The sequence below is a fragment of the Excalfactoria chinensis genome, chromosome 2 (genome assembly GCF_039878825.1).
Source record: "Excalfactoria chinensis isolate bCotChi1 chromosome 2, bCotChi1.hap2, whole genome shotgun sequence".
NCBI lineage: Eukaryota > Metazoa > Chordata > Aves > Galliformes > Phasianidae > Excalfactoria > Excalfactoria chinensis.
Genome location: NC_092826.1, coordinates 6,797,570 through 6,824,095, shown reverse-complemented (window position 1 = coordinate 6,824,095; position 26,526 = coordinate 6,797,570). Strand labels below are relative to the sequence as shown.

The 26,526-nt window shown below is 41.2% G+C and overlaps 1 long non-coding RNA gene across 2 annotated transcripts; it reads right to left on the bottom strand.

Annotated features, from left to right (window-relative positions):
* Window positions 1-7,097: 7,097 nt before the first annotated feature.
* Window positions 7,098-25,980, bottom strand: LOC140248954 (uncharacterized). Of its 2 annotated transcripts, none has more exons than XR_011902917.1 (4): window positions 25,946-25,980; window positions 24,923-25,118; window positions 19,619-19,702; window positions 7,098-7,134 (listed from the first exon to the last, which is right to left on the bottom strand). It is a non-coding gene; the product is annotated as an uncharacterized lncRNA (long non-coding RNA). The 2 variants fall into 2 exon arrangements; XR_011902918.1 differs by having other exon boundaries at window positions 25,741-25,957.
* Window positions 25,981-26,526: the final 546 nt, after the last annotated feature.

Here is a 26,526-nt window from a genome sequence, read left to right as displayed (position 1 = left end):
ACTTTATAATCAGAAAACCATTTGAATGTGCTCACCCCCATTCACCTCTGTAATTTTGAAACTCACATCCCAATGTAGAAGTGTGGATAGTATATCTAAGTCGGGGCAGCCTGAAGTTAAGCAGCCCCTCAGAGAGAAAGGCATTCTTACAACAACCCTCACTGGGCCGCAGCAGCTCTGCAGTGTAACCCAGAGTGATGCACCAAAGAAATGTAATCATCAGTAGAAAGCTGTCCCCTGTAGAAGAATCAAATGATACAGAACCTCACAAGCACTTCTGGACCTCTGTGCTCTTCATGTTCAAATACTGCTCACTAAATAATCCCTTCCTGTGCTTACTGTCCATAAACAGTGTTTACGTACTATGGAAACTGGCAAAGAAAGCTGTCCCACATACCTCTGTTTAACCTCCAGTGTCCTGCAGCTTTACATACATAGGGTAGCTAAGTATAAACTCCAGTTATGCATCGTTCCCTTACAGACAGCAGGACCTGGTCCAGTTACTGAAAATGTGGAACAGTTAATTCAGCCAAAGTTAAGCATCTTCTGAACGCTTCCTAATGGGTGATGCAAACAACCTATTTGACTCCTAAAAAGAGAATGTTTACTAACATCCCCCAAACTAGCTTTAAAATCTTGTTAATTAGCCATTGCAACCTCTAGATTCTAACTGTGAGACATATTTCCTACTACCTGGTACAAGTCAGTCCTACTAGTTCATCAATATTGGGGAAAGTGGGTTCAAAAACTGCACTAATTCCTGCATTCAAAGTATACACTGCCAGCAAGTTTTCCATAACCTTAAGTTAAACAGAGTTCAGTTCACAAGGCATCTTTCATCCTTGCCACCTCCCTTTCTTGCTGTCAGGGAGATAAGGCTTGTGCAATGTTTGGGAAAATAATTTTTCACATTATTAAACTGGCAGATGCCTGAGATAAAGCCACATTGCTTACAGGAAATTATTTCTCTCGAGAAAGAGATGCTATCAGATAACAAATGATCCCAACTGACATAAACTGCATTTCCTTCACGGTGCATGCAGAGCCCATGCATTGCTTTCTTGGGTTAGGCTCTCCTCCCTTAAACACACACGTTATGGGTGACAGACTGAGCTGACAGCATGCATTCCCAGACTGTCTGAACAGACTCCCACATCAGAGTTAAGACTCCCACTGCTGACACTCAACTACTATAGGATCACATGGAATATTAAGTAGTTATTAACTTCGCACAGAGAAGCTTTAAAACATGGATGAAGCTGGCCAGAATAGAAGCTGGTCAGGAGAACATGATTAGTGGAAGAACAACCTCAGTGAACCAAACAGAAAAGAACAATCAATATCAGCATCTTTTTATTGAAATAAGTTTGGATTCTCACCATCAGGAAAACAAAAACAGGAAGAATCACACAGAAGAGTAAGCGCGTGTTTTCAAAAGTAACAAAAAAACGCATTAACTGTGCCTGTGTTCTTCGAGGTTATGTGATGACCGAAGCTACACGACTTACCTTTGCGACCATATCTAAGCAGAACTTCTGGACCATCGTATAAATCATACACACTATGGCCTTGCCTTTCTGTGCTTCAGAAGTGTTAAGTTCGGTGATGCTGTGCTTAGAACCTTTAGATTCTAGGTTAGAAATCTGACTTTTTGTTGCCCTTTAGCGCAAACCAGAATGGCAAGTATTAACCAACAGCTGCTTTTCACATGCAGCAAAGCTGTACAAGCAAGGATGCACACGTCCAGTCACTGAATCCTCTCCTGAAGCCAAAACATAAAGGAACAAACGCACATGAGTTTGGCTTACCTTCAGAGCTTTCCTTCCGTGCTATCGGTCCCGCTGCTCCTTTAGAGCGGGCTGTCTCCCTGAGGAGCAGCCAACCTGCTTGGAATCCTTCAGCAAGAGTATCGCTGCTGTCTAACGTGCATTTATCCAAGGAAGAGCTACACTTCAGCTGGTTCCCTGACCACTACAGAATTCAGGCTGCTGCAAATACTCCCAAAAAGCATATGTTAAATCTTAAACTTTCAACAGGTCGTTCACCAGTTCCACCATTTTTCTCCTGTATTTCAATAGACACGTCAAAAAGTCACGATTTTCCTTTAATAAAATCACTAAGACTGCGTACCTACCCTATTGTACCTATTTGTAACAAGAATGTTACATCTCATTTAAACCCACTCAGACCCCACATACACACCCACACCCAGTCTGCTCACACTGCTTACTCACTACCCCCACAATAGCTCTTATTTCCAGACAAATGGTGCTTGCTGAAAGGACTCTTTGCACCTTTGGACTGGTGATAATGTTGATTTGAGAATTCCTTCTTGCTGTCCAACCCTGCTGCTCTATGCCATGACTACATCAGCATGGCTGCACGTCATGCCAACCGGAGCAGATGGAAAGAAGGATCTCCATTAGCAATGGAGTGAAGTTAGTGGTGCCATGGGGCGTTTAACTGGAGAATAAAATAAGAGATGCAGATTGTTCTGCAGTAAGCTTCCCCTTCATCACAGTATCTCTTCCAAAGAGGACAACTCACATTCCTAAGGCTTCTCCAGCTCACCTCAACTGGAAAACTCAGAGGTCTGCACCAACTGAGCAGGTGACACTGGCTCAAACACACACACACACACACACACAAAAAGGTTTTAAACCATGCATTCACATACACGGTAATACATGATTTTTACCTGTTTGCCTCGGGTAGGAAATACATCACGTATCAGGAATCACTGCCTAATACTAAAGGAAATGCATTTTCGAAGTGATCCCCAGGAAAGCAAGTTATATGTCCCAACAATGCATCCCATGTCCTTCATTCTTCTGCCTGAACAAAACTGTTCTTGAGCTCTTTTTTTTTTGAATGGATAAATGTAGTATTTCCTATTCTCAAAATGCTGGAGCTCTATTTCATTTAACAATACATCATCCACCACCAATAGGAACGGGATCCTGACACGAGACAATGTAAAATGAGTTAAATGGAAAGGTAAAGATCATCTCCTTCCCATGTTCTTCTACCCAGATACTTCTCATTTTGTTAGATACCAAACCCATCAGAACTGTTAAATCTAAATAGCTCTACCACTTAAATATTTTATACCATTATTTCTCTTTATTTATCATTATCCAACATATCCACTCTTTTTCTGACAATGAAGAAGTTGATCATAAATAAGAAATGGCTACTGCAAATTGTCCAGTTTACATCCAGTAATAGATTCTGGCAATGTTCCTGTCTAGAGTGTAAGCTGGATGAGCTGAGGACACCACAATGTTCTTTTCAAGACAAAGACACAGAGTCACAGTTTATTTGCAATCAAAACAATACACATTTTAGCAGTTAAAACTACTTTACAATAATCACGCAGTAAGACACTTACAGATATGCAGTACTTCCACAGAAAGAGGAGTATTCACAATAAAATAGGCTTATCTGGATTCTACTGAAATATAGCATTCCGTTCTTGCCAAAATGTCACTTGATCATTCAGGAAAGCTGCCTTTCCAAGTCAGTTGAAGTAAACATCCACCTCCCAGCCCTACCACTTGTTATAGCTGAGTGTAGGATGTTTACAGGAACTAAAAGTTAGCTTAACAATATAAATACAGCATTGGCTTTCAAGATATCCAAAAATGAATCGGCACAGACATATACACCGTGTGTGCTACAGCTTAAGCTACTCAGAAGGCATTTGCAACAGTTATTAAACCTTACTGACATAAAGTTGGAGCACTGCTTTTTAACATTTAACCTTATAAATATCAGGACATGGCAATGTATTTGTACAGTCTATAACACTATAGAGATAACAGGAAAAAACCCACAGAATAAATCCATTCTCACAACTGCTGGAGTTCAATATCTCTGTTGCACTTACCTGCCAAGACTCTTGATGCTCAGAGCAGGCACCTTCTAGAAACCTCAAAGCATTATCAGAATTGATACTGAACACCAGAATATATGTGGGACATCAACAGGGTGGTACAAACCAGAAAACAGTCTTCAAGGACGTCCCTCTCAAATGTTTTGTGCAAAAATCCTCCTGGGGTACCAAACATTTCAGCAGTTTCCTTTACGTGCTGAATTTTACAGCTTTTATTGCTACCTTTGCTTTCCTTCCTACTTGCTCTACATTTTCCTCAACTAACTCCCATTCTAAAACTGCTTTCAACAAACTGTTGTTTCAACCTTCTCAGTTTTCTCCACGCAGATTGTTACTCAGAAAGATGAGTCATTTTAATGGTGAGAGAACAGAACGCTATCAATTAAGCTTCAACACTTTAGATTTTAAATGTGCAGCTTACTTAGCATCTAAAGCCTTGAATTTTAGCAATCCAGGAACTCTTCATAAACTCCATCAGCCTTCTTACAGCTCCTGTCTGAGCAGGTGTTTTGCAGATTTACTGTGGAGAAGGAACCACAGATGCAGATTTCTCCTCACACACAGAGGCTGGTGGAAGCCTTCTGAATTCTTAACAGTTGGTCCTTTGTATGAAGAAAAAAAAACACAAGCTCAAGCATTTCTAGTGAGCGCAGCTGCAAGTTCACAGCAAGGGGAGCCCTTCGTGCAGGCCAGCATGTTGATGTGTTGCTGTTAAGTGGTCATAAAAGCCACTAGGAGGAAAACCACAGGCAACTAATTTAGACTCTAAACATGCACCTTCATAAGCATTCCACTTGCTCAGCAAGTAGGGATCATGCTATTCCACTCTAGCTTCCACTTTCAAACATCTGCATGTCCATTCCCACTTGTGCTAGGCATGACAGTCATCCGGAATTAGCAGCATATTCACAACTTCATTGCCAGCCTCTGGACTAGCAACCTCCTCCTTTAGGTATCTGCCTCCACTATGATGTTAGTGCATCATAAAATATGAGAAACTGATTTATGCCTCCTTCTATCATAAGCAATAGTTGCAGTCATCACATTAACAATACAAGGTAATTAGCTTTGCTGATGATTAGGCTGACATGTCAAATCTGCCTCTTCCATTCCTAAAATTCAATGATTCCACTTAAATCAATGCGTAAACACGCAACATCTGGAAAGACTCCAACTTCTTCAATTGCAAGCAGAAATGTCTGAGATCCGTTCAGATGTTCATAAGCTTGTATTTCACTTGCAGAAAGCAGAGATCCTGGCTTTTCAAACTCTTCGCAAGAAAACTCCCAACAAAAATGCAGTGTGGCTTTATTTATTTCCTGTAGTTACAAACCGCTTCAGTTGGCTTTCATGTAAAGAAGTATGATGGCTGTGTTTGAGTATGGCTATTAGATACCAGCACATAAATAAAACTCCACAAGACTGAGCTGATGAACTGCACGTGACTACTCTTATCTGGCTTGTGAAAAGGCTAAGACAGCACTAACAGAAATGACTGCAAGATTAACTACAGGATAACATCCACTTTGATCATTGGGTAAAGAATGTTAACAGACAGCACTTCATTTCTTCTAAGTCCAAGTAGTATGTAGAACTAGGGAATGCCAGGCATTTACAGCAAAGAACATCTGGAAAAATGACTAGCACTTGTGTTCTATTTAAAAAAAATTATATATATCTGTAAAACTGCTTATGTTTCTAATTTGAAGATGTACATGAGCCAAACATCTCATTTAAGAGAACATGTTTTTTTAATAGAAATTGTGTGTGAACTGCTCTGAAAACAGATCATTGCAGCAGCGCTATCAGTAAGTTCAGAACCTTTGATCGCCACACACTGCTGTGCCAGCACAAAGGTGACCCACACTGCAGCCAGCTCTGCATTTACAGTCACACAACTGCCCAGAATGAACGAATGGCTGCCCTCAGTTCACTGGTGACCATTCATGACATTGTTGAGAATCATTGCCTCTGCAATACTTGTAATCCATCCCTTTCAGGCCTAAGGAATCGTCACAGTTTTAAGAAATCAGAAGTTGCATTTTTCCAAGTATTTGTATCTTGGCACATCATCTTCTACAGAATTCCTGTAGTAAAGTTAGATCTAGCTAACCCTTTTAATCTACACTGCCATATTATCAAATAAACTGAACATCAAATTCACCTTTTGAATGTCCAGGAATATAAAGCTAACATTTCCAGAGGAGAAAGACTGGAAAGCTAAGCTAATGCAGCAAATGCTTACTATCCAAACAACTCATTTACGCTATTCTGCTCCCAACCTTTACAAATAAAGAACTAAACAGAAACAGGAGAAAAGAAGTCCCAGACAAGGTCCAGGAAATTACATCTGCAGAACACACTTCCTACATCCCTCACTGAGAGAAGTGGAAAGTACTGAAGTTGTTTTGCTGACTGCTGTTCTCAATGAAATGATTAAGCTTAGAATTAGTGAAGAGAACTCTGAAGAAGTACTTTCAAAAGCTGGTTTTTATGTGAAAAGTAATCTTTGTTAATGATGGCACAAAGCAAGCTGACTGTACCACGAACAACTGCATACATTTGGCACTGTTTAACTACAAAAATACATCCTGAGTGATTTTTTTTTTAACCTTTATTTTGGCCTCGGGTTACATCCAGCTTACAAACAGTGAGAGCAGCACCCATTCAAAGGAGAGGCAGAACATGAAATCACAGAAAGAAACAGTAAGGCATAGTAAATAAAATTATTGAATACTTAGCAAATATATCAATCATTTTTCTACATCTTAATAAGTAACAGACACCATTAAAAAAAAATTTAGTTCATAAGGTCAGTTTTGTTTATGTATATTTGTACAAGAAATTAAACAGCCCTTGCTGTTACATTCCAGAGAAGCATAGTTCTGTAGCTCATACCATGGAGCAGCAAAGAATTCAGTTCTGAATGACTTATATGCAATACCTTCGTATCTCCACCCTGTTACACATTAGCTTGTAACCAATCATACTAGCAATATTAATAAAAATCAAGTTAACTCACTTGGAGGCAGTTCAGTGTGTCTATAGAAACTACTAGATACGTATCCACGCATGCAGGTTTATGACATCTTTTCCTCCTGGTGCTGTCCAGGTATAGCCAGGTGCAGCAAACATCTGACTGAAAGCTCGAGCTGCTACAGCTTCCAGTCGGGGATGTTTACAGCAACAGACTACTACACATCGCTGCAGCTGTCCAGCAGCACAAAGCAGTCGGTCACCTTTAGGGGAAGGGGGAAAAGAAAATGATTCATGACTCGTTTCTATGACATTCCAATTAATTACCACTCAACTAATTCTGAAGAACACCTCATTCTCAGATTCATTTAAAACAAGCGTTGATACAAAACCACCACAATTCTACATGTAAGATATATTTAATGTTTCTAAATGCAAGACATAAGAATATACGTCCTCAATTCTTAAATACACGTTTTTAAACCTCTTTGGGTTCAAGTGGAGGGCCACAGAGATGGTGAAGGGCCTGGAGCCATCTTCCCTATGAAGAAAGGCTGAGTGAGCAGGGTCAGTTTAGCCTTGAGAAAAGAAGACTGAGAGGGGACCTTCCAACCCCTACGATTCTGTGATTATGTGCGACTCTGTGAACAGACCTGGCAGAATTCTGACAAACTAGCGTATTTCTCAGCATTGCAGCAACTGATCAGCTCAAGACTCTGTTACTCTCTCTCTATATATACACATATATATATAATTTTGGGGTAAGCATTAAAAGGATCAGGGTGGGAATAAAACTGTAACAGCCCCTGGAGGGAACCCTTTTACTTCCCCCCTTCAGCAACTCAGAACCAGAAATCCCACAAGACGTCAGGAATGTTCTGGTGATGCAAAAATTCTCCCATTCTTTGTTAAAGGAAAAAAGAAGAAAGTGATGGAAAGTCTATGAGGTTACTTTTTTTAAATCCTGTAATTCTGGCTTCATCATATTCACATAATACTTCAATGCCTTTATGTTCTAGTTCATAGCAGAAAACTCTCCTTTTACACAGGGCCGAAAGCAGACCCATTTATCCTTGTTTACCGTTCCTTATGCTTTCAGAAAGGAAAGGCTAAGCCAGTAAGAAGTTCTCTGCTTCCAGGAAATACGCAGACTGCTCCAATTTAAAGTTGCTTGTTCTGAGGCTGCTCAGGCCTCCAAGGCAACTCGTAAGGGGAAATTCTAACAGAGCTTAAGGAAGAAAAACTACACGTTCAACATTTCTCAGTTACAGAAAGTCACCCTCATACTGTTTTCCAATAAATGCAATGCGAACATTTGTCAGTAGCAAGCAAATGTAGTTATTACAGGAGTTTGCCAAGACTAACAAGGAAGCTGCATGCAGTCTCTATGGATACCATGCTGACCTTCATTATTTGAGAATAAATAGTTAAAAAGCCAATGGACATTTGCAACAAAGGCCTCTTTGGGCTGTTGCAAAACTGAAAATTCCTATTTTACCTTGTGAAGAAATGGGTTATTTCATGCAGAGGTAGGCACATGGTATTCAACTAATTAGGCTGCTAAGCATTGTGCTGCAGTGAACCATTTCTTACGCTGCTCTCCTTTAACACTTGCTTCTTGAGGAATTAATGAAGGTTACCACAATGTCACCTGCCTAAAGACAGAACACTCCCTTCAGCTTCATTTTAACACTCAAACCATCGCAAAACAACCAATACGAGTGACAGTGAAGCCTCCTGCTGTTTTATCCAACTGTCAGCTACCGATCCCAGCACAACATCTAACAACGTGATCATGTCTGTACAAGGGAGTGAAAATTTCAGCTCCATCCAAATACAGTATTAAGAAGTATCTGCAGCATAGTTTCATGCAGCTACACTTCTGAAGGACTGAACTTTTATAGAAGTTCTATGAAAACTGAAGATAAAGCATCTTCTGCTTTATCTCCTGAGCAGTTTTACTTTTTACAAGCAATTATGAAAAGACAGCGCACTACAGCTTTTGTTAAAGGCTCTTCTGTCCTTTAACTCTGCTAAAGCTTAAAAGCACAGCAGCAGGACTCATTCTAACGTCACTGCAAACTGAAGAACATTGATTGCTGGCTCCCATTAATGCTATTAACTCTATTTGCTGAAGAACAACAATGAATGTAGCATTACTTGCAGTCATACTGAGATTGGACTGCACCAGAAAGCTAAACAAGATGGGAAGAAGAAAAGCAAGAAGGGAAAGGAAGATGAAGGTGAACAAGGAAGCTAAAGAGCTTCTAGCTTCTTTTCTTCCCACATCTTAAGACACCCTCATTCCATGATCTACATGTTTATAATTACTCAGTGAATTCCAAGTCTCAGTTAGTTAAAGCAGATCCTCACTATTGCTGCAATTATTTTAAGTCATGCCTATTGAACAGAACATAACTGAGTATTAGACATCAAGTTATTTGCCCCGAGTAAAACACTGTCTGAATCAGCGCTGTATTTAAAGTGCCACAGCTTTCAGCTCTCACATAGCCCAAGTCAATTTCAACAGCATTAATGTCACACAGATTCAAATAGATCACAGTCTGACCCAGTGTAGGGGAAGACTCTGATCTTTTAACAGCCACAAAGAGTTCACTTTAGCATTAGAAGTTCACAGTGCACGATGAATTATGATCAAGTAGGAAACGCACATAAGTAGTTTTAGAACTGCATTTCCTGTATATTTTCAGGAAACCACACGCTCTGCTTCTTATAATCACAGAATGGCTTACATTGGAAGGAACCTCAAAGCTCACCAAGCTCCAACTCTGCACCATGGGCAGGGTTGCCACCCACCAGATCAGGCTGCCCAGGGCACCATCCAGCTCAGCCTTGAACACCTCCAGGATGGGGTAACCACAACTTCTGTGAGCAGGCTGTTCTGTTCCTGTGCCCCACCATCTGCTGAGAAAGGAATTTTTTTCCTAACATCGAACCTAAATCTCCCCTCGTTTAGTTTAAAGCTGTTCTCACTTGAGCTGTCACTATCAGACCATGTAAAAAGTCACTCCCCTTTCTGCTTCTAAGCTCTCTTCAAATACTAGAAGGATAGACTAAATATATACGTAAGTGCAAACATTAAAACTGATAGTTTCACTGTGTAAGAAATAAAAAGATTTTTTAAATTGAGCTGTCAGGAAAAAAAAGCATCTCACATTTTAAGAATGCCCGGGAATGTGTAAAAATAGTACACTGTTAACATATCTAAGACCAAATTTCAGTGAGGATGCAAATGTCATACATAACCATTACAGAAAGCCAAACAACTGAATGCTTTCGTCATAAAATGCTTTTCTCATCTCACCAAAGCAGGACAATAAACAAGAAAACAATGATTTGTGAGCCAAAATAAAGTTCAGATCCTGATTAAGAGCATCCACCCAGTTGCTCTGCGTATCTTAGGGAGCTGTTAGAATCAATCTGTAAGTTTAGTCTCCTGTGACTAAGCAAGAAAAGGAAGAAAAAAAGCTGTCCTCCACACTCTGCCTCATGATTCACTTGTTTTAAAGAATGGAGGTTTATTAGGTTAAAAAATGTCTATAAATCTAGAACTGCATCAGAGAGAACTACTAAAATCCAGCAAGCTCAAGAACAGACACAGCATGCAAGACAAAACTGGCCCCTATTCATTTCTCACATTAATTCCCAAAATATACAGGAGTAGCAACTACAGAGACTGTCTTTCTCCACAGCCTATGAAAAAGCAGGTATGCATTCACCTGCAACCCAAATCATCTCAAGTATTAACTGGAGTACACTGAGCGTGCTGAAAGCTGGAGGTTGAACACAGGGGAAGGAAAAGGTGTTTTTATGCTTTTAAATAAGCAATTCAAAACAAAGGAACAGTAATGGAATACATCATTAAGTTACACATCAGCATCAAAGTTCACACCCTAAAATTCTTTAAGAGAATACAGTCTGCCTTCAACTTCTTAGCTCTCCCTGCTCCAAAATATTCTGCTGAATATTAGTGCTGTGAACTGTAAATACATGAAACTGAAGCTGAAAAAACAGCACCGAAAACAGCAACCTCCAAACTAGGTTTCACTTTTGGAAATCTTTACTTGGGCAGATACAGTAAAACAGACATGCAGTCGGAACCCTTCAGTTAATACATGCTTCACAAAAGCACTGTCTCCACAGACACCATTCTGACTCTAGTGAGCATAATTTTAACAAATAAGACATGAAAAGTGATTACTGTAGAAGAACAGAAAGCCAGCTTAGAACAACGATAAGCCTTCCTGGTGAAGAAAAATAGTGAACTAGTCACCAAATGGAAACCACAAATATCTTACAGTAAAAATGACTTCTGTGTGACCCTCTGGGAATCACCTACAGCAAACTCCCTGCTCAAAGCACAGCCTCTTCCACTCAAAATCTGAGCATCCCCAAGCAAAGATTTCATAGCCTCCATTCCCAATCCAGTCACATGTCTGAGTAGTCACAGGCCTAACTTATTTTTTTTTCCTTATACATAACTGGAATTTCCTTGGCTGCATCTTATGTCCAGCACTTCTCGCCCTTCTGCTGTGCAACACCAAGACTGATCTGGTTTCTTGTCATGATCCATTAGCTAACTGAAAGCAGCAATTAAAGACTCCCCCCAGAGTTTCCTCTTCCCTCTGGCTGAACAACATTGCTCAGCATGAAGAAATCATATAAAACACCTTCTTGGCTCTCGACCTGGTAGAGTAAGTTACTGAGCCAAATTAAGTCTTTAATTTAAGTAACCTGAGAAGTTCTGCAGCCACCTCAGGGGGCAGGAAGCAGCTAATCCAGATCATTTTGCTTTAGAAGTAAGCTAAGTAAAAAACAAAAATCCATCTGTCACTAACCCTTTATCATAATGTCTTACCCTCATAACCCCCCCCCCACACACACACCAGTAGGCTTACCTGCAAGCAGAACAGAAAAAGGAAGAAAGAATATTAACATCCTTAGCTATATTTTTACTTTCTCTGAAAACGGGCTTCTAACAGATTGTTGCTATATGAAGGATAGCCATATATGCTCTGCCATTTTTGCTTGTTCAGCAGGGGAGATACATCAAAGTGCACTGACCACAAGATGAATACCTGGATCTCCAAATTAAGGAGAAATACAAATATATCCTATGTATTAGCTGTGAGGTCACATAAATAGCTGATGCCCTTCCTTGTTCCCATGGTAGTATTACCTCTTCAGAGGTGTTGAATTATTCCTTTTTTTTTTTTAACATAAGTTTCTTTGGAGAATCATCTACATCTTCCACTCAATCTGGAACATACAAAAGAAGTTCACACCACTCAATACAAAGAAATTAATCGGATTTAATCGGATAATTTCTTTTAAAGGGTGCGGAAGGCAGACATGGGAGAGCAAAAACAACCCTAAGACTTGACAAGAAATAGGATACAGGATACCTTTAACAGATGGAATCAGTTTGGAATAATCAGAAGAGCTTTACTCATAAATTCAACTGAAAATAAATTTTTATGTTTTAAAGCAAGAAAGTCCATTAGGAAGTTCCTTAAAACACTGAAGCCCTTCCTGCCTTGCTGGCTCAAAAACGGTTAAGACTGAACGGAAAAAACCTTCCCTAAAATAAATAAATAGAAATCGAGACCAAAGAAGCTACACAACCCAGTTGTTGGGCTATTTTCTCTTCACATTCCCCTCCCTTCCCCTCCCTTTTATTTTTTGACGATCAGCCCAGTCTGATGTAGCACACTCCAAAATAATAGCACATTCTGAATGCTCCATTAAATGACTATTCACAACCATTAGAGATTATAACTCTCTGGTGATACCAGCTGCCATAAGTAGTCCTTCGCAACGCTGCTGGAAACAAATTGAGAACTCCAGTGAGTCATCAATACTGCAGAGTATACTGATGACCTCTGCTGACCAAAGGCACATTTGGATGTTCCATTAGGATCAGCACAATTAAGACAACATTATGTTATTCTATTGCTAGAGAAGCTGGTAAGAAAATACACAAGTTGGGCCAGGCCACCAAGAGATCTAAAGGGAATACAATACAGTAGTTCTAAGGGCAGTCCCATGTAAATATATCTTATCCCTTTCAAATTAGTAGTTGCAAATACGATAAATTCTCATGGGTACAATTTCAATAAGCAGAATCTGAGGTTGTAACTGAAGGAAGCAGGCTTTGGTGGAAGTACAGTGTTGCAACAACTTGTTTTCCTTATGGTGTGAAGTGCAAGCTCAACTCCTCCATCACACTTAAACCCTGAAGGATGTCAGACAGGGAAATGATCTGTGCAAAACTCAAAATCTTAACCCTGCTCCCAGCAGAACACATACAACTTTTGAATTACTCGAAGAAAATAAACAACCCAGCAAGCATGCAAGTCACAGACATCATAAGTGTGAGGCACTAAAAATGTCTTGTTTTGCAATAATAACCAAGAGGTTCATTCTTTTAAGTACATGTACACAGCCTGCTATCCCCAAAGGGAGCAGCCCACACAAGGGCAGCATATCATCACAGCATCCATTCAAGCATCAATTTCAAAAGCAAAACAAAAAATGATACAACAGGAAAACAAAATAAAAATCGACAACTCTTAAAACATTTATTTCCTCAATGTAAGATTTTTTACCAAGTTGCTCTCAGAAAATCCAAAAACCAGTTAACAGGATTTAATGACAGTAACCAGAAAGAGACGCAACCCACTGCCTGAACAGTTCATTTTGAAACTATTTCCTCATATTCTCAAGCCAATTGCACAAAAGATCTGACAAATATCTTTAGAAAATTACTCTTCTCATAGCCTCTCAAACAGCATTTGCTGCAGCATCAAGCCACCTCCTTATATAGTTTCTAACTCAAAGCAGCAAAACACACTCCTGCTGTATTTACAGGCTGTGAAGTCTATCTGTTGACTTTGAGTTATATTTCTTACTTGGATCAACGTAACATTTAGCTGTTGGACTGCTAAAAGAAAGGGCAATCGTTACTACACTGAGTTTGTAGTCTCCCTCATGCATCATGAGCAATGCTCTTCAAAAATCCCCTCCAGATTCTCATTTTACACCAGCATCTTTAAGAGTAGACAGCATAACATATCTTCACTTCTGCTTTCCCTACTAAATCTCATTTCCCACCAACTCTAAATATGGCTTTTCAAACCATAATAAACAAAATACAGGAGACTTATTCTATGACCCACCAAAGTGCTCTTTTGTCACAGTACAAGTGCAGCGCTTTACTGATAAACAGAATCAAACCAGTAAACAAGCAATTGGGAAACTCTGAAGCAGAAGTGGTTCCTTAATCACCAAGGTTGGAAGAGACCTCCAAGATCATCCAGCCCAACTGTCCACCTACCACCAATATTTCCTCACTAAACCATGTCCCTCAGTACAATATCTCATGTAATCTACTAAGTGGCCTTTCAGTTACTGTGCAAGTTTAGTGATATATCCAACAAGCATTAAAGAGACAGGAGAAGCACTTGGAAGGAAATCTTCTCTGAAGTCAAAAGGCATAAGACAGAGCTGCGATATAAACTGAAGTAACTCCTTAATGCAAGGTTTCATTAAGCAGCATACAGACATACAAGAAACATACAAGCTCATTCCAAGGTTCATATTAACATTCACCATGTCAAAAAAAACCCACATTCTAAACTTGCACTGCCAAATGATACCCAATATTGTCCCAAGCAGAATTGTGGGAGATCTGATACAAAATATTCCCAACTTCAGTCTTGGCAAAGTACCCCAAGAGAATGAAGATTCATCTTCTTTCTTCCTGCTTTTCATATCAAACAAACAAACCAAACAGGAAAATAGATAAATATAAATATATATATATGTGTGTATCATAGTATCATAGTATCGTATATATAAATATATATACGATATATATATATTATATATATAAGATATATATATATTATATATTTAGGAGAAAAAGCATGATCAACAACAAAAAATGCCACTACACAACTTACAGCAACAGGTATTCTGCAGATAATGATGTAAAGTCATTCCAAAATCACTCCTGAAGCTGTTTTTACTAGCTGAACCCAAACACTTCACTTCTGGGCACGTCTGAAAAATACAGAGTAATGTATGAATGCAAAAATTCCACGCAGTTGAGATCTTGGTTACACCTCAAAAGACAATATGAACTTCACTCAGAGATATTTAATCTTGCTTACCATCATTACCATTAGGCTGGCATTAATATCATAAAGGACCTTTTTCCAAAGACATGAAAAAGCTGCTATAGTACCTACACAGTGATTTCAGGGTGATTTAGATTGACTGCACTAAGTGTAGAGTAGCAGAACAGTAGTGCTTGTCCTCACTTCTAGCAGAGGGATTCTTGCTTCCTCCATTCTTACAGGAATTTGATAAAAATATGATGTAAGTTTCTAGGACAAACCACTATATTTAGCTGCAAACTAATCCTGGTGGGGGAAAAAAAAAAAAAAGACCAGTTTTCTTCAGGCTGGTGGCAGGGCAGTCCCTGGCTCTGGCGGGAAGCAACTGTGTCAGGCGGGACTGTCTGTTTTAGTGATAGCACGACTTTAAATCAGTGCAGGTGAATTGTGAAGCCACAACATGAACCTCCTCTGACTCTACAGCAAACAAAACCCCAACAAACTTGCCAAAATTCTGTTCCCTTAAAAGAGCTTCACGGTCATTTAGATGTAGCTTTAATACTTCCACACCTCACAGCAGGTAACTGGCATTTGAAAAAAAAAGCAGAGAAACACCACGCTGCCTTTTGCTCTCTGCATTCAAATTCACCCCAATTGCATGCCTGAAAATTGCCCTTCAGCACTTTTTGTTAACGCTACATGTTAACACCAAACAGAGTCAGCAGCTTCCACCTCCATGGAGATCACTATTCTATAATGCTGAAGGAACTATATTCCTCCCAGACACCTGAACGGAGAGCCAGAAGCCCATTTCATGCTACCAATGCTCCACCTGCTGGTACGCAGACAGTACAGATCAGTCCAAACAGCACTCTGACCTTAAAGAGAGGCAAACGGCAAGCCAAAACAACTCAAAACCTAACAGAAATATTTCTCAGTCTCCCAAAGCATCTACAGCACCTACAGCAAAACCTCCCTTGGAGAACTTGGCAGTGCAACAGATTTCTGAACAATCAAATTCCTAAAAAGCATTTGCAAAATCCACTAACCAAGGCGGCTGGTTATTAACAGACAAGCAATAATTACTTCATTACGTGAAGGGTACAGGTCTGTGGTAAAGTCTGACCACAAGATTCAAGCTCCCACACAGAAACACCATTAAGTCTTGAGGTTCTACATGATAAATTAGGTTTTATCTAGATTTAAAGTGCGCTTTCCTAGAGAACAAAGCTGTCATTAAAAAGAAGGATTCTCTCCGACACAAATGAACCACAAAACTAAAAAGAAAACAAATTAGGAGAAGTAACTTTAACCACACCAACTCATTTCCACATATTTACACATGAACAACAACAACGAGCCTACAAGAAAAACAAAAAAACCTCCTTATGGGACTCCTGCGAGACTCAGTTCACACAGACCCACTGCTTTTATTCTTCATTTCACGTGGAGTTTGTGATCTGCTTCTCAATCTGAAGAATTTAAATGCACCAGAATAATGAGCGTTAGCCCCATCATTTCTACCACACGTGCTCTGTATAAATAGTGAAGCAGAAGTTCAGTTGCACAATGGGACCTATGGCAGCACACTGAAGGCTGCAAATACCAAATTCTAGTCATTGTGTAAAATATAGTTCAGCATCAGTAAGAGACCGAAACTCATCATCTTTCCATAGACCCACAGTCAATTACCTTATGCTCCAATTAAGCACAAGAAAATTAGCATTAGTTGGCTGTATTTGCCATTAAACATTTTCCATATGCAAACAATCTCACATTTAGTCCTTCTACACCCAACTTGATACTCTACTATTTAAAAGTAGGATTCCTCAAGTGAATCCCATCCTCCACATACAGCTTAAAAGACAGAAAAGATCAAAATTATCAATAATCTGTGTATCTCAGCACTTCAGTCTCCAGTGATCTGGAACTCCCAACTGCACAAACATTACCAAGACAGGTAAAATAAATAATGCTGTTGCAGTGGGTTGAGGAAGTGACTGAAGCTGACAGATAGTTTGTGTTACCAGCATACTATGAACAGCCTACACTATTAAGTAGACTTCTACAACAGTACATTTATAATACATCAACAAATGGACATAAAACTACTACTGACCTTTTCTCCATAAGTAGCTGACTAATAAAAACTCTTTTGGTGCAGTTTAATTAATGATTAACAGTTTTTAAGAACCACAGCAGAGGTCTGGTTGTATGAGGATGCTGGTTCTCTTATATCACAACCTGGTTGAAGGAATCTGTCCTATCTCACAGCTGATTCAAGTGCTGAACTTCAGAAGCCGTTTAGTTGTCCATTCTGCTAGATACCCTACAAATACAGCAGACCAACCTCCATGAAGCTCTAGGAGTCACCTTAACCTCCCTTGATTTCTCCTTAAATATTGTTACCTTGACACAGAACAAACAAGGGGCAGGTTGCAGAACTGCCTTCCCAAATACCAGAACTCTCCCAGTGTCCCAGTGACCTGAATGCATCCCAGTGTGCCTGATGCACCAGCAGACAGCTTAGTTCTCCTCAGCAAAGTGCTGCATTAAAAGGATGGTATCCTTGGCCTACAGAGAAATCTGGGAGCTAAGAGAAAACAAATCCTGGAAACCACTGTGTTAGGATAATTTCTACTCCAAAACCAGTCCTGGAAATGAGTCCACTATAGTTTCTTGTCTTAACCTAGTTTCATGGAAAAAAAATGTTCAGTTTTCTTTGTAGAAGTGAATGCAATGTTAACTAAGAAGTTTTACTAGTTAAATCTACTTAGAGAGGTTGTGGATGCCCCATCCCAGGAGGTGTTCAAGGCCAGGTTGGATGGGGCCCTGGATGGCCTGGTCTAGTAATACATAAGAAGGTTGGCAGTCCTGCCTGCAGCAGAGGGTTGGAGCTTGATGACCCTTGAGGCCCCTTCCAATCCAAGCCATTCTGAGATTCAATGAAATCTCAACATAATGATCTAACCAAAGCTCCAAAAGCAATAGATTGAGGGGAAACAATGAGAAAATTATATTTATTTGCAAGCACAGTTTATAAATGATCGGATCAGTTATTATCAAGTTTTGGCAGCAGCCCTAATAATATATCATATGTGGTTTATATATAAATATCTGGAAGTACTCTCAGAAAACATGAGGTTAGCAGAGCACATTACACTAGCGTAGATGAGCAAGTTGTATGAATGTATTCAAAGCAATGATGCATGTCAAATATGGACCATTCAGTAGAGTAAATATAGATAGAAAGAAAAAACCAACGGCCTTTAGGCCCAAAGATGCCCATCTCCTGGAAAAGCCATAAACAAGAAGCAGCTTTTGCGATCACAGAGCAAGTACAAGACAAAAGGAACACAAAAGAAATGATGATGAAGAACTCACAGCAATCTTAACTTTATATACTTAACCAAAAGGTAACTGAAGCTAAAGCCGACATGTAACTACTGCTGAAAACAAGGCCACTCCAGGTCCAACAGCTGAGCTATATCTTAGAAATCCCAGGTAACAGCAGCTAAATACCTAGACAAGTCATCACTCGCTTCAATGCCAAAACTGAGTTTTTAATCTGTTGTACTTTCACAGGCTTTTTCCAAATAATACTTTACTGAACTGTGACCTCCATTTTACACTGATGGAAACGCACTGTGCCAGCCAGCAGCCCTGAGCAGCCTGTACCCTGGGATATAAGCTTTGGAAGCTCACACACTCAGGAGCGCTTTCTGCCAAGCTGCAGAAGGTCAGCAGGGCATCTTCTGTTGCCAAGCATCAGCTTTGGGAAACAGCAGTTTCCAGAAGGTACAAATTTGAGCCTTTTCTGTAGGTTATCAACACAATCACAATGCACCTCACCAATTACTCCAAACTGTGGACTTACATCATGGCTTCTGCTTGTAAAAATGCTCCGTGTAATGCACTGAACAATTAATAAACTAAACAGTGTAAAATAAAGCAAAGAGGAGAGCTCCATCTTCAACAACATTTAGAAACACTTTGAACATCAGAACAATGACAACCCTGCATTTGGCTGAGCTGCGCTGTATCTGCAAAGGAAACAATGAAGTGAATAGATGAAGGAAGTCCTCTGAGTTTCATGTGGCAATTTGATTCATTATTCTCATGTTAAGCTTCAAGCGTTCGTTTGTTCTCCACACAGTTCTTACACAGCAAAAGGATGTTTCAGGTGAACGTATTTCTATACTTGTAATATGAATGCTAACGTTTTCATAAATTCCACTTATAACATAGCAATGATTCAGTATGAAACATTAGAATTGAAGTGTGTTTTGGTAGTATAGCTGCCTCATTCCCACAGGATTCAGCATGTCCTCAGACAGGAAGCAATCTTATCTAGGGCACTCCTTGCGAATACATTAATCTTTTTTCCTTTCTCTTTCTAACCGCCACTTCCGCAGAAATATAGCCTTAATTCCCTCCTCATGCAGTAGAGCATTTCACCAGCGTTACTCAGACTGAAGTATCTTAAAACAACAGTACACAAGGATAGTGATACTATGGAAGAGTAATTTCAAGCACAGCAAGTTCACACGCATCGAATAAGTTTTAAACTATAAGAAGGGTTGTGCTTCTGCTTATTAAGTACTACCTTAGACAAAACAGTTCCCCTTCATGGTTAGAAGGGCGTTCTCCAGTTAGAGCAGCTCACTGCTGTCCCAAGTTACTGAACTCCCTAAAAAAGAAACAAAGCAAGAATGTTTTGAGACAAATATATAGGAGGAAAGATGGATTTGACAAGTTATTGCTAGGCTCACCAACAGGACCTCAAAGATTTTGTACAGATCATAGCCTTCATTATTACTATAACAAAGTGATATCCTAAATTTTCTTAAGCAAAGTGGGAGGGGATAGCATTTCTACCTGCGGATTTTTTTTTCAGTATAACACCTAGCACGATGCTAAGGGTTAAGGGATCAATCATTCATCACTACAATCCCTATTTTCTTCATCATTCCAGTACTGCCTCCAAGATACGATCTGGAAGAGATCACAGAGCTACACAATGGGTAGCTGTCTAGTCTAGAAAGTTTCCAAACCAGTTACAGAACTACAAACACATCTTGCTATCTCTCTAGTTTGTTTCAGCAAAACCTCTTACGACACGGAATATCTGTAGTATCCAGGCATTTATGTTTTAGAGCATTAATACCAAAACAATCCAAACAAACCTACAGGTGAGGTTTCTAACACTGAACAAATGGTTTTTGTGTTTTGTTTTCCCTTAAGTTCTTTCAGCCCCAAAGGCTCTGACCTTTCTGTTCCTCCCACAGAGCCTCTCACACAACAGCAGGCATACTTCCACCATTACACATGGGGCAAGCTCATGATTCTTTTTCACCATTCTTTTGCATAGATCATAAAATAATTAAATCCCTATCACGGTAACCAAGACAAAATTGCAAACACCACACGTGCTTCCACAGCCTACTCAGCTTGTTCCCAATCTGATTATTCACCTGTTTTGTTCTGACTGCCATCTGCCCACTCCTCCTCCTGTCTGCCTCCAACACACACTTTGTGCCATCTCGGAAACATTTCTGCTTTAGCCCCTTCCTGCATGCTTCTCCCAGGTCACTGATACACACAATGAATAAACACGATCGCAGAACTGCTCCTTGGCATTCATCACTCACTACTTTTCAAATGGATTCCAGAGGAGAGCAAGTTTTTCTACCTAAGTCTTAAAGAAAATAATAAAAGAAACATTTACTCCCCATCTTAGATACATATTTAATAGGAATCATTTATTTACAGACATATCTCACGTATATATTTACATGGAACCTTAAGGCAGAAAGGAGATTCAAGAGCAAATCAGCTCCATTTATCTTCCATTTGAACTGGGACATGAGTACTCATTGCCAGCAGATACAAATATATGTACTAGAATAATCACGTAGGTATTTTTATTTTAGGCAAACAATCCGCTGCTTTGTAGAACCTGACAGTTGTCTCCATTAGCTCTACGGACTGCTGTAGCCAAATCTTATCATGTGTTGAAAAGGACACTGGGATTAATTATGTAGCTCCAATCTGGCCCTTTTATTAGTATCAGGAATGTGAGTTTCTTAAGCCGTACATGACAGTCACTCAAAACTCCATCTGGCTCTTTTCATTTACACCCAGAACTTCCATGCTCAGAGTCCATGAATATAATATTAACTGCACTGATTTGGGGTTGTCGGTTTTATTTTCTTTCCTGCTCTCCAAAAAAAAGGAAGAAAAGTTTTAATAAAAGGCTTAAGTATTTACAGGTCCGTTCCCTCTCCTTAAGTGTATGGAAACGTAGGAAGTAGCAGAGAAACGTTCCATGCTTCTTTACAGAGAGATTTTGCATTCAAAAGAAGAGAGAAAAAAAGTAGGAAAATAAATCCAAGGGAGCCTTCACTTTACTTTGTCTGCCCTGACCTTTAGCCCTGACACCCACTGCATCCTGTGGGAAACATCCTCCAAGGGCCAACTTCCTTATAAATATTTTAGCAGATTTAAGCATCCTGAATAGATTCTGTCCACGTGAACAAAATGAAAAGGCTACTGAATATGGACAACATAGATGTGGATTCTGATAGTCACGTAAGCATCCATAAAACAATAAAATATAATGCCATGGAATCCCAAGTGCACAACGTGCAGGTGCCTTCTTACAAGGTTTTACAACTTCTGCAAGTCCATCTTCCTGCATATGCCTTTCAAATATATTTCCATTTCCTCAAGAAAATAGCAAAAGCACTAAAAAGAGCCACTGCATTCCTAGATGTGTGATAAAGGCAGCAGAGATCATTCAATTCCCTACTGAAAACAAAAATTCAAGTCCTTCTTAGATGCTTTGCCAATAAATTTCCTTAAAATCTGCAAGATCTGCTCACTCAGGAATTTGTTTGGCTTCGAAGTGTCAGAGCATTGCACCTGTTCCTCTTCAGATGCCCAGTTTCCTTGTTAAGTCTCACACTCCAGCACAATGAGGAACTGTTTCGTGCAGCATGGAACGGATCACACTGGGAAGCCACAAGAAAGATTCCTTCCAAGGCCTTTCCACAAACACACTCCTACCCAGGTGCACTTCTCCTGCCCATCAGCCTTTCCCATCAGTGCTTATAACAAACTCTACAGCCCTTCAAACACAGCTCTCCAGAAGAAGCCACAGTGCCACGCAAGCACATTCACCAGAGCAGAGGAGCAGAAACTTGTCTCCTTCATAATGCAAGAGCACAAACAGAAGAGACAAGAGTACTGTAGAAGCAGAGGGAACTTCACTTCGTAACTGAAGCACTAGGTAGCATTTAAACAAGGTGGCCGAGTTACTTTCTTTGCGTTAACAGATTCCATATCAGTGCAGGATTTCATGCCTGATGATTTCAGACAGATTTAGCAAGAAAGAAAAAAAAGAAATTGAAGGAATGTTTGTTTCTGAAACCTTGTAATGAAAGGTTTGATCTAATTTCACCCATCGAGTGACAGTACCTCCATTATGCATTGCTAAATGCTAACTAAAGGAACGAGGGTAAAGCATCGGTCCACCTGAAGGCACAGTTTCTTTCCAAGACCCGTAACAAGCAGTGCACAGTAAGAGTATATAAAAGCCTCTCTCTTCTAGTCCTAACGTTATTAAAGCTTTTGTTGAAACCACCGTCCTTCGCTTTCTATGTCTGTTCTATCACCAGCCATCAAAACTGCATTAGTGGTCCATCTGCGCGTGATACAGATCAGGACTGCAGACTGTAGAAGTACAATTACCTCTGTAGCTGCATTACTTCATAGTGCCTGTTACCAGAATGAGCAGAGGACGAGCTGCGTTCACTCCAAGTTATCCCTCTGATGTTTCCTAGGAAGACAGCATCATGCTCTTGGCATGGCTCTCTCTCCAGCACACTTGTGAGAGATTTGCATGCAGACATTTGAGACAACAAGAAGCCAGTAACTGCTCAGCTCTCAAAACGTACAGTAAGATAACGCCAATGATTTTCATGCATGAGAACAGCAGGACAGGATGTACAGTGGGAGCTTACATAAGACACAGGCACTGCTGGGAACCGACAGAAGTGAGCAGCAGAAATGGCTCAGAAAAACGCTGATGTCACTCACACACATTTGGGTTGTTCTGGCTTCCCACACCCCGAGTTTCCCTGATCCTACAACTGCCTTTCTGGTGGTCTGTGAAACCTCCGTGCTGAAACCCAAAACAGAAGCTGTCCTCAAAAACTCACATTCCTTACTAACATTAAGATGACAGATTAAGAAAAAAGCACAAACAAAAAAAGACTCTAGGAATTACTGCAGTACTTACAAGCAAGAATCTAAAGAAAAACAGAAAATGTAACGGGGGACTGGGAAAAAAGCATGTAATTATGTACACAAACACTTGCTCCTAATGCCTACTGAGAAAATGGTTCAAGCATAACTTATCTGCGTTAAAACATGACCTCTGCAAACCTACTAAGGTCAATGAGACTCAGTAGTTACTCAGCGAGCCCTGCTTGCATAAATTAGAGATGCCTAAGGGTAGCTATGAAACTGGTATTTGATTTTTCCAGGGCACCTACATCTCATGAATTAACAATGAATTGCCATTTTGCCAGAGCAACTTTCAGTTTTGTTGTTAAAACTGAAGACAAAAGTCTTCTGTTGTGCTCACCTCCTCCTCACACAGAACAGTTGTCCTATTTAGCACTATGGAAGTTCCAAACAAACTTGAGCAGACAAGTGATAAAAACTACAGAACAAATTACTCTCAGAAGCAAAACTTAAAGATACCAGGCAGTTAGTGCTGCTTCATTATGTATCCTTCCAGAATAGATCAGAAAAGCAAACAAACTAAAGAAACAAAAACAAACTCAGAGAGCACCAGACAAGGAGCCAGCTGCTCCAATTTGCATAAAGCAAAACTGCAGAGGAAAACTCAGCTGACTCTGCTCAGCACTCCTGAGAGCAGCAGCTCCAGCTCACCTGCTATGGCGGTGGCAGCTCTGCTCTCGAGAGCGGCACGAAGCACTCCAGGCAACTCCTACAGAGTTTTCAGATTCCTCTAGTGAAGTGTTTGCCAGCGCCATACTTAAGGCAATTCATTTTCTACACAGATCATGTGAGAATAAAAAGACTGCTTCCCCGAACTGCTCAGCTTGCTGTTATAAACTTACTGTCACCTGCTTCAGTATTTCCTTGCTAATACAGAGGCACCTCGAGACAGTACCTCATAAACACTACTTACCCAACCCTGACAAGTATAGCTGTGTGGTGGCACAGCGAACTACAAACCAGTTCCAAGTAATTTCTTGATCACACCATGTGAGCAGATACACTGGAACGTCTCTCTTCCAGTTCCATACCAAAAGCCTCAGTCTATCTCCTCACCCAGAGACAAGCAGCCACGTTAGAAACTCACTAGGTTTCCTTAACAGCACTGGTGCTGTTTTAAGTAAACAGGAGAAAAAACTACTTGCGCTGCGGAATGGTGGTTATTTAAAAGCATATTAGAAAACTTTCTGCATATAAATACGCAATGTGACTTCACACACCCTGCAGCAGAGGGCTGGAACTCAACGATCCTTAAGGTCCCTTCCAACCTAAGCCATTCCATGATTCTAACATTGCATATCACAAAGTAACATGAGTTATAAAATGTCTTTTGGAGGAAGAGTCTACTTCTTCTGTGCAACGTTACTACCACAGGAAGAACTTACAAGCAAAATAATCCTAGCTGTACTGTCTACACTACTATGGAGAAAGAACACAACTATCTACCTGTTATTACTACAGCTGATATGCATTTCAGGCTCAATAGTGTTTATTCACAGTACGTTTTTGGAAAGCACTACTATTTCTGATTCATAAGCAAACACAGGACTGATGCAGAACAGTGACCCAAGGTCACAGAGTAACCAAGTAATAACTTCACCTGGTTTTGCCTCAGTGCAACCAATACTTCCTATGACTGAGTCACTCCTGTCCCTCTGCATGACTCTCTGAACACGAAGAGACAACGGACTGTCGGTGGCACTCAGTCTCCACAGGCTGATAGCAGCTTCACTCCAGGGTTTGCTATAGAGAGCTGTGCCCTGGGGCATGTAAGAGCACACAACCCTACTCCAGCACTGCGAGGGAAAAAAGAAAAGAAAGACACAGGTATATAAGAATATATAATATTATGCAGCCTGCTTGTCTGTGATACAGCTCTCTCACTAAATAACAACGAATAAAGAAGAGACCTTCACAATTTTACTCCATCGTGCTACGGACCACCGGGCAAGGGCAAAGTGCAGGGAGGAAGGGACAGCAGGAGAGTTATGCAAAGCTGGGGGCAGAAGGGGGGGAGGGGGGGGGAAGAAGGAGGAAAGGGGAAATCAGTCCTGTCAGCCCACAAAAATATTAATAATAATAAATAATAATCCACACAGATAGAAAAAAAACAGCCCAAACCCTCCGCTCCCCTCCCAGCTCAGCGGGCTGTGGGTGCGGGGCGGCCCCCCCGGAGGAGGGCGCAGAGCGGCCACGGCTCTCTCATTCCGGGGGAGGTCACGGTGAGGATCGCGGGGCCCGAAGACCAACAAGCACAACGAGGGGCTGCGGGCGGCCCCTTCCCCATCTCTCCAAGCCACCGCCGGTGGCTTCCAACCCTCCGCCCTTCCTCCGGCTCCCGTGAGGGGCCGCAGCGCGGTTCTGCAGGCCCAGCTCGGCCGGGCCGCGGCTCGCCTCCGCCTCAGCGCTTCCCCGTACCTGCGAGGGGATGCGGCGGGAGGCGGCCGATGCCCAAGGGGGGAGCGAAGAGCGGCCGCCTCGCCCCGCCCGGCCCTGCCCGCCCACGGCAACCCGCTGCCTGAGGCCGCCGCCCCGGCTCACAAGGCCGAGCTGCGGCCTGTCCCGGCCCCAGCAGCCCGCAGCTCGCGTCCCGGCCGCGTCTCCTCCTCGCCTTTAGTTTGACCTTTTCCGTGTCTCCGCTCCCGTCCCCGGCACTCTTTGACGTCACTGCCATGGCAACCAATCCCCGCCCCCTCCCTTACACCTCGCGCGCGCGCTGCTCCCCGTCCCCGCCTCTTGCACGCACGCACGTACGTATGCACGCACGCACGCACGCACGCGCCGCAGGGAGGGGAGGAGCCGCCTCCTGTAGGGCCCAATGAGCGCGGGCGGCTCCGCTACGTGCGGTGCGCGGGCGGTGACTTGGCATGGGAGCGGTACAGCGTTAGCGACGTGCTGCCTGGTGTCAGCTCTAAGCTGGGGTAAATAAGCAGTCGTTGTATTTTAACACAGCCATCCATTAGCGATAGTCTTGCTCCTATACGCAGAATATTGTGTACTTCGTGTGTACCACGTTATCTGTTCATTCGTTCCAGCCCACCTACCGAAGCACCAAAATGTCAGTTTCAAACAAATTTGAATCGGAAATATTCATGTTCCTACTCACGGGCGTTCAGCAAACGCTTCCTGAGGGTGCATGAAAGGAAACGGAGGCAGCTCCTTCTCCTTTGAAATGTGTGATACCTTTCTTCCAGGGTATTAACA